Here is an 8,946-nt window from a genome sequence, read left to right as displayed (position 1 = left end):
GATGGTGTTGGGTGAAAGTAAGTTGAAGAATGAAAGCAAGTTGCATAATGACAACCCGATTTGATAACATTTTCATGAAATAGGATCCAATATTATGCCTTTTTAATGGGCTCGTATGCACGCGGGGAGAATATATAAAAAAGGGATCTAGAAAGATGCAATTAACAATGGTTACTTCTGGGGCATCTGGGTGGGCTCAGTCGCTCAAGCGTCTGACTTCGGCTCAGGTCACTATCTCGCGGTCCGTGAGTTTGAGCCCCGCATCGGGCTCTGTGCTGACGGCTCAGAGCCTGGAGCCTGCTTCCGATTCTGTGTCTCCCTCTCTCTCTGCCCCTCCCTTGCTCATGCTCTGTCTGTCTCTGTCTCAAAAATAAATTAAAAAAAAAACATGAAAAAATTTTTAAAAAACAATGGTTACTTCTGGGGAGGGGACCACGATTGGATAAAAGAGACATTTGTCCTAAAGAATCAACAAAATAACTGACAGAAAGTAAGGAGAGTTAGAAAAATTGCAGGCTCGAAATCAATACAAATCATCAATTTAAATTCTGTATACTAGCACTGAACAATTGGGAAATGAAATTTTAAAATGCCGTTTACAATAGCATAAAAAAACTTCAAAATACTTAGGGATTTATTTAACAAAACATTCTCAGGATTTGTATTCTAAAAGCTACAAAACATTGCTGATAGACATTAAACTCTGAAATAAATGGAAAGATACACCAGGTTCCTAGAATAAAAGACTCAATCTTTGGGGCACCTGGTTGGCTCAGTTGGGACAGCACACGACCCTTGATCTTGGTCTTGGGGTCGTGAATTTGAGCCCACATTGGGTGTAGAGATTACCTACATGAATAGAAAAACACCTTAAAAAGCCCCCTCACTATTATCATCAAGACGGGGGTTCTCTCTAAACTGATCTAGAGATTGAATGCAATCCCAACCAGAATTCCAGCAGGCATTTTTAGAAATTGATGAGCTGATCGTAAGATTTACATGAGGGGCATCTGAGCGGCTCAGTTGGTTAAGCGTCTGACTCTTGATTTGGGCTCAGGTCATGATCTCACGGTTGTGAAATAGGGCTCCGTGTTGGACTTTGTGTTGGGCATGGAGCCTGTTTAAAATTTTCTCTCTCTCCTTCTGTCCCTTCTCCACTCATGCGCTCTCTGTCTCTCTCAAAATAAATAAAGGAACACTAAAAAAAAAAAAAAATTACATGAAAATACAAAGCATCTGGAATAATCAACAAAATTTTAAACAACATAGTTGGAGGACTCATGCTAACTGATGTCAAGACTTACTACAAGCTATAGAAGTCCAGCTGGGGTGGTAGGGCCTTAAGGAAAAATACCTAATTCAGTGGAACAGAAGAGAGACTCCAAAAACACATCACTCATCTATATTCAACCGATGTTCAACAGAGGTGCCCAAGTAATTCAGTGAAGAAAAGAAAGCCTTTTTGACAAATGGCTTAGAAGTCAATGAATATTTATATGGGGGAAAATGAACTTCAACCCCTGACTGATGCTACATAAACATTAACTTCAAATGAATCATGCACTTGAACGTAAAGTCTAAAACTCTAAAACATCTAGAAGAAAACAGGGGTGAAAGATCTTGGGAAAAGCAAATATTCCTCAGGCCGACCTGACGCACTGCCAACAGTAAAGGAAAGATAAATCGGACTTCGTCAAAATTAAAAAATTCTGTCCCCCCAACCCCCATTTGGCAAAGCGCAGAGGTTGGCAACGGCCGAGTTTCTCTTCTGAAGCCATTGCTCTTGTCAGGTGACTCTCTAGCTGGCCGTGGGGCCGTACTTAAGTCTGCAGGCCTGGGGACAGCTTCCCTCTGATGTCAGTCTCGGGGCCCTTACCGTCCCTTAACCTGTGGGCTCCTTATTGACGCTCCCCCCTCCATCTCTCCTGAGAGCTGCCATTTGCTGGGAGGGACAGAGGCTGTGCCGTTGCTGGTATGAGGTCTGTCTGGAGACACAACCACAGGTCAACCAGCAGAAGAAAGTTCAAATTCATACACGGTGGAGCACAGCCAGGATCAAAGGAAAGCGTTGCCCCTGGGAGCACTGGCCATCCAGCCTGGGGTTAGTCACTCTGGAAATGGTACAGAGAAACCTCAGAGAACTGGAAGGGACAGAAATGGGAAGTCACCATTAACGGGCTTCTTTAGGTCACCTCTTTGTGCTCTGCGTTATGCCGTCCGAACAGGAAATGTCTAAATTTATGTTCTGCCTTCTGTTTCAAGGGAAGTTCCTCTAGTCCTTGGATTATCGCAGGTGGACATCTCCCCGTCAAGAGCTGATTCCATGTCCAGGACTTGCCTTGTAGGACATTTCTTCTCTTTGTCTAACCTGCAGCTTTCATGCTGCAGCCTGGATGACTTCCCACTTATTCAGCCTTTGAGGGAATCCAAATGAGCTTTTTTCCAACGTTGAGTCAAATTTTCAGTCCTCGTGACAGTTGTTGACATGTCAAAGCAGGATTTTACTCGTTGGGTGTCTTTTTCTTTCTCTCTTTCTGCTCATGTTTTAACACCTTTGATGCATTCGGAATCAAACTTATACACCTGGAAATGCTGGGTCGAACACACATATGTCTTGGCTGCTGGGATTTCCAAAACCTTTGCCATGCTAACGTTCCAAAGAAAAAGCTAGCCGGTGCAACTTTTCCGGAACCTATTGATTATGGAAACTTTCTGTAGCAGAGCTTTATTAATACCACAAGGAACATCCTTGGAATCCTTAGTCATTGCTTGGATGGGTACACGGAGGCTTGGAACAATGTGATTTGCAGTCTCACTGTGAGTAGTGGCACGTTAGGGCCTGCAACCCAGCTTAATCACCTTAAAAAAAAAAGCAACGGGACAGTTAACTGTAAGTGGTAAGTGATAACTATTAGATCCTTCCCTTTTCTTGTCTTTGGCCCGGAGCCTCAGTTTTATCATCTGTCAAATGGGAGCACTAACCCTTGCCCTACAGTGTCTGTCGCGACACTTTTGGTTACAAGTGATGGCGAAACCAACTTAAACTGGCTTCGGCACAAAGGGACTGTCTTGGCTCACATTAAATTTAGGTTAATCCTGAATGCAGTCTCGACTCTTTTTACCCCGATAGTGGCTTTGCTCTAAGGCAGACCTTCCCCTGGGGACAGCAGGACCCCTAGCAGCTCCGGACTAATATCCTCCTAGCTCAGCCACTCGGCAGGTGGAGAACAACTCTTCCACCATCACTGGAAAGTCTCAGGTCCCACTGCCTCTGCAGCAACTTGGGTCACATCTTGAGCCAATCAGCGCAGTCAGGGGAATGGGGCGCTCTGATTGGTCGGGTCTCCATCACGTGATAACCAGGACCTCCACTGAGCCGGCTCCGCTCAGGATTGACAACGCGCAGGTTGCTTAGCAACCAGCTCGGGTCTCCTTTCTGTCATCCAAGACTGGCAAAGCCGGGCCAGGGTCCCGAGTATCGAATTTTAGGGCTCAGTATCTGGTTTTTAGCCACTGCAGCTCCTTGGAGGAGAGGCAAGATGGCAGAGTGATTAAAACAGAGGCTATGAAGTTCAACGGACTGTGGTTTAAATTTCAACTGTGCCATTTACTCACCGGATTAAATGAACTCAACCTCTATGTGACTGATTCCGTTTCCTTGCCTATAAAATGGGACTAGTAATGCTCTGCACCTCTTGAGTTGTGAGGGTTAAGGGGGTGGCTTAGAACCACGCCTCCCCCATGGGGCGGGGCTCAGTAAAAGTGACCTGAGTGGTACCTTCTCCTTGGAAGAGGCGTCACTCACAACCCCCAGCCCCACCTCGCCGTGTCCACTCTCCCCTCTCCCTTCCTGGGACCACCCTGCAGCCCGGGGGGTGTGGGTATTCGGTCCACGTTCTCTCACCACTAAAAGCCCCTTAGTGACTCCATCAAGCCCAGTGTCCCACGCCCTAGGTAGGTGCTCAAGAACGGTTTGTTGAACCCCGGAATCCAGGCCACTCCGGGCAGGACCAAGCCTTCGCCCGCTCTTCACAAGCCATGGTGAGGCACTTGCAACGAGAAGGCGTCCTCTCCGGGTCTCCAGAGACCGCCTTCGAAGCAAAAAGGCTCAAAAGCTGGCTGCCCCCAGGCCTGCCAGACCCTTCTCTCTGAATGCAGGGGAAGCTTCCACCTGGTGAATAATTCACTTGCTGCAGTCAGCGGCTCCAAGTGCTGTGTTGGCAAAAAAGCAGGCAGCCTGCAGAACCGTTTCGTATTTTTGCCGGGCGAAAAGACCAGGGTCTTGAGTGCTTATGTTTCCAACCTGCTAAGTTCAGAGGCAATTAGCCATTGGGTGCTTTTGCCCGTGAGCTCCTGTGCCCATTGCCTTGTTAGATGCACTCATCGCGGCCCAAACAAGGCAGCCAAAGATTTATGTCAACTCGCTATTAAAGTACAATTTTAACAATCCTTTAAAATGGCTGCGGCATCTACGCATAAACAGCACTCTATGTTAAGCCTCCCCTTGGGGACAGTAACCTGCTTCATTAAAACCACCATAATGAAGAGGCTCTATAAATCAGCGTCTTTTATACAAAAACATATGATCTAAACTCCTTCTGCAGCCCAGCCCTGATGCAGGCAGACAGCTCGGGTGGGAGGCAAGAGCCTGACAGACAAGCCACGAAGGGGCCAAAGAGGCCAGTTTTCAACAGGTTAGATGAAGCCGGGTCTGCCAACCAAAATTTGTTTTCTCCAACATTAGCCTGTAATGTAGGGAAAAAAAAACAGACCCAATTTCTTTCCGTGACCGAATGTTCCCTCCGTGCGGGGCCGGGGGTGAGGTCACCCCGACACCTTTCTCTGTGACTCCGATGGGCTGGGGAGGGTCCACCCCCTCCCCCACCCCCAGATAGGACTTGAACCCCCGGGCCCAAATCGCCCACCTGCCAGATTCTCAGCGTGTCCCAAGCGTCACCCATTCACACACCCCCTCACGACTGTCGCTGGGGCCACCTCCGTGCCGCGCCTGCGCTCCTAATCAACCGTCTTCTGTAAACAGACTCACTTTTTCAAATTAAGCTTCGTTCGTGCAGTTATGGCTGTGAAATCACGGAGCTCATCTCCAGGCTTTCTAGGTTTTCCTAATATACATTATAATAAATACCTGCCTTAAAAATATGTCACGTTTACAGACATGGCATGTGAAATTATCTAGTGTCACTACAGGTCACCTACTTTTTGAAATGCTGAACTCAGTATTCAAAAGGACTGGGTCCAAACAACTGCCTCCTAATGGGACTTGGCGTTTGCTAGATATTTTGATGGTTAAGGCTAAGTCCAGAGACTTGCTTCCCCTGGGTAGCAGATATGCACAGCGCCCCCTCCAAACCAGCTCCTGTGAACCCCGATTTAGGTGACATGGGAGCACGTGCCTGATAGAAAAGTCGTGTGGTGATGTCTTTCAAGTACACAAAGAAATAGATTATGGGATGGCAGGAACTTTCTGGAAAGGTAGAGTGGGGTATGTTGGGACAGTGAGAAGAATAAAGTTGGAGTCCGTAAACCCAGGCCCCCGACTTCCAGCTCTGTCTAAATGCTGCCATTTCTCGCCTGGACTGTCGTGTGAATCCCCTAACTCGTCTTCCTGTCCACCTTGGCCCCTACCTTGTGCTCTCCATTCAGCAGGAAGAGTGGTCTTTCCAACACATTAAATCAGATCGTCATATTTCATTATTCAAAACTCCCCCAGTAACTTCCACTGCTCGGAATCGAAGTCAAAGTGTTCACCATGGCCCACAAGGCCTTACGTGGTCTGACCCCCATCATTCCTTCAACCAGCCCCTACCATTTCCCTGCCTCACCCACTTTGCTCTAGCCACACGGCTCTCCGTGCTGTTCTGCAAACACAGTGAAAAAGCTCCTGCAGGGCACCTGGCTAGCTCAGTCGGTGGAGTGTGTGACTCTTGATCTTGTCATGAGTTCAAGCCCCATGTTGGGCATAGAGCTCACTAAAAAAAAAAAAAAAAAGACAAGAAAGGAAAAGAAAAGGAAAAGCTCCTGCCTCAGGGCCTTTACACTTGCTGGGACTGCCCTTCCCTCTGCCAGAACTGCCCTTCCCTCAGGTGTTTATCTGGCTCATTTTCTTATTTCATTTCTGTAGTGGTTACCTCCTCCAAGAGGCCCTCCTGGTCATGCCATCTGAGAGAGGACCCTGTTGCTCTCTGCCTCCCTCTTCTTTATTTTTCTTCTCTCCTCCCACCACCCCCCACCCCGTGTGTGTGTGTGTGTGTGTGTGTGTGTGTGTGTGTGTGTGTGTGTGTTCTTAGAGCATTACACACATCACATTGAATATTATACTGGCCCATGGTGACACGTTTGAGAAGTGGGTGGGGAGTGAGGGCTACTTTTGATTTGCCTTTGAATTTTTCAAATTACAATTATAGGGGCACCTGATGGCTGAGTTGGTTAAGCGCCCAACCCTTGATTTTGGCTCAGGTCATGATCTCATGGTTCGTGTGTTCGAGCTCCACATCAGGCTCCGCAATGTTAGAGTCCCTGCTTGGGATTCTCTCTCTCTCTCCCTCTGCCCCTCTCCTGCTCTCTCTCTCTCTCTCAAAATAAATAACTAAAGTTAAACAAAACTAAAAAAATTACACATATTATTCACATAATTAAGATCACTAGGGGAGGGAAAGAAAGAAAAAATGCCTGAAAACAAGCAGGTCTGGATAATAACCAAGATGTCTGGGCCTTCTGAAAAGGACTCTATAGATGGCATAGTTTGGAATGTTTTGGTTGAGACACCTGAGAAATGACTCACTCCTCCCTGTAGGTGAATACTGAACATGAGAGCTCGCAGGCCAGATTTCCGCTCTTATGTTCCCGATTCGCTTGAAGACAATGCCAGGCCCAGTGGGGGTTTTCCTGCCATAATGAGAATGTGTAACCATCATTCTTGTGGGATGGCGTGCTGTACAGGTGCCACCACACAGGCAGTTGGTCTGAGTGTGAAGCCATGGAGAGGAACACTGAGATCAGACAGACAGAGATTCAGGAGATGCAGCCTGAGCTCCTGGATCCAGCCACACCTGAAGCTAGCAACATCTGAACTTCCAATTTTAATGAGACAAACTTCCCTTTTTCTTTGCACAATCTTACTTGCTTTGGATTTCTGTTCCTTGTAACAGAAAATTCTGATGGGGAGCCAAAGGGAGAAGGATTCAAGCGGTGATATGTCAGTTTCTCCAGAAGAGGCCATCAGAGCACAGCAAGCCAGGCCAGAAAGCCTCTTCCCTCCAAGCTGTGGAAGCTCCTCAAGTCTGAGTGAGGCATCCCCCCAAACGTCTCGTGACCTGCTCCAAGACACCCGAACCTTCGAGATGCTGGGTGTCGCGATCTCTTGAGAAAGTCCTGGGGCATGCACATGCTAGGAAGCTATGTTTTCTCTCTCTGTCCTTCCTCCTGCTCCCAGAGCAAACAGTGGCTCCCTGTCATTGTTCACCTCGGCTGAATGGAGGCAGTCCTGAGAAAAGCGGACCTCAATCCAGGAATGCCCCCGGATCCCTCGCTCTGGAAGTGACTTGACCGATGCAGGCAGAGCAGCCCTTTGGTCACTGTAGGCTCGGACTCTGCAGTGTGTTCTCAGAGACCAGGATTCACCTGCCTGCACAAGCAGACCTCCCTGTCTGTGCTAGGGAGACGGGTGCATTCTCAGGATACATCTGCACTGCCTTTCTGAGCTGGACAGGCTTTCCATAATGTGACCGACTTCACAGGCTATTATCTCTCGGATGCTGGGCCCCCCGCTATGGTGGCGGGGCAGACTGGCCTTTGTGATTCCTTGGTCCACACTCCTGACTGCATGGATGCTGAAGCTGAGGCCCAAGATGGAGAATGTCTTGTCCCAGGTCATACAATTGCCCGAGGCAGAGTAAGATGTGACCCGAGCCAGGAGTCCCCGAGCAGTCTGTGTCCTGCTCTCCTGAGGGACTCTTGCTTCTCCTGGTCACAGACACACCCCTGCCTGTACAGACACCCCCTGGGCTCCAGGAGTGGGGGCGTAGTGTAGCACCATACATTGGCAATCACTCTTTGGCCTCAGATGTCGCAAAGTCCTGAGGCTATAGGTGGATAGCTGATGTTCGGGGACCCTGGGCTGGACAGTTCACTCCTAAAGGTGAAGGCCATACTCACCTGGGTGTCCCCAAGGCCTGGCAGAGTCCTGCACCCAAAAAGACTCACCAAAGGCTTGTCTGCATTGGATTAAGCCAGTAACACCCGGCCAGGGTCCGTGGCTGCGACGTCTCCCTGACCAAAGGACACCACGCGAACAAGGTCTCAGCTTTCACGTTTTCTCCTGCTTCTTAGTCTCCCGATGACAGAAGCCTAAAGGTCTCTGAGCATCACCCATACATAGGAATTTTCCTAATTTATTTGCCAATTTGCTGACAATTGAGGCTACTTAGTGACCCATAAGTTCATACGACCGGTTCCTCTGGGCTTTTGATATTTCCAAGTGACAATTCAAGGAGGCACGCCCATTTCATGGAGGGAAAGGCAAAGACGTTCATGGTATAAAATCCCCAGACCTCAACCTTGCAAATAGGGAGCAGGATGAGACCCTCAGTGTCTGGCACTGATTCTCATCAGGATGGATGGACACTCTCCACCCTGGGACTGGAAGGAAGCCTGGGATTAGGCAAGAAATCTTCAGCCCAGAGACATGTCAGAAGCGCCACAGAGACGAGCAGAAAAGAGGCCGTACGCTTTTCAGCAGCCCCGTCCACCTGCCGGCCGCAGCGCCTATGGGATCATATGTTGGGTTCCGGGGATGAGCATCACTGACCTGGCTGGATTTAGAGGTTCCGAAGACTCGGCCTCCCCTCCCATCCTCCACTCCCGCAAGGTGCCCAGCCACCTCCCAATGCCAGTTCAGCCACTGGGGAGGGTCGCCCGCTCCTTCAC

General features: G+C 48.7%; 1 long non-coding RNA gene across 1 annotated transcript; it reads right to left on the bottom strand.

Moving 5' to 3' along the window:
- Nucleotides 1–1,380: 1,380 nt before the first annotated feature.
- LOC147582784 (uncharacterized) lies at nt 1,381–3,257 on the bottom strand. The gene is made up of 2 exons (XR_015248782.1): nt 3,123–3,257; nt 1,381–2,859 (listed from the first exon to the last, which is right to left on the bottom strand). It is a non-coding gene; the product is annotated as an uncharacterized LOC147582784 (long non-coding RNA).
- Nucleotides 3,258–8,946: the final 5,689 nt, after the last annotated feature.

Source organism: Puma concolor, chromosome A3, assembly GCF_028749965.1.
Source record: "Puma concolor isolate L17-30 chromosome A3, mPumCon1.1.hap2, whole genome shotgun sequence".
NCBI classification, from domain to species: domain Eukaryota; kingdom Metazoa; phylum Chordata; class Mammalia; order Carnivora; family Felidae; genus Puma; species Puma concolor.
Note: the sequence above shows the minus strand (reverse complement) of the source record. Positions and strands in the feature narration are given on the sequence as shown.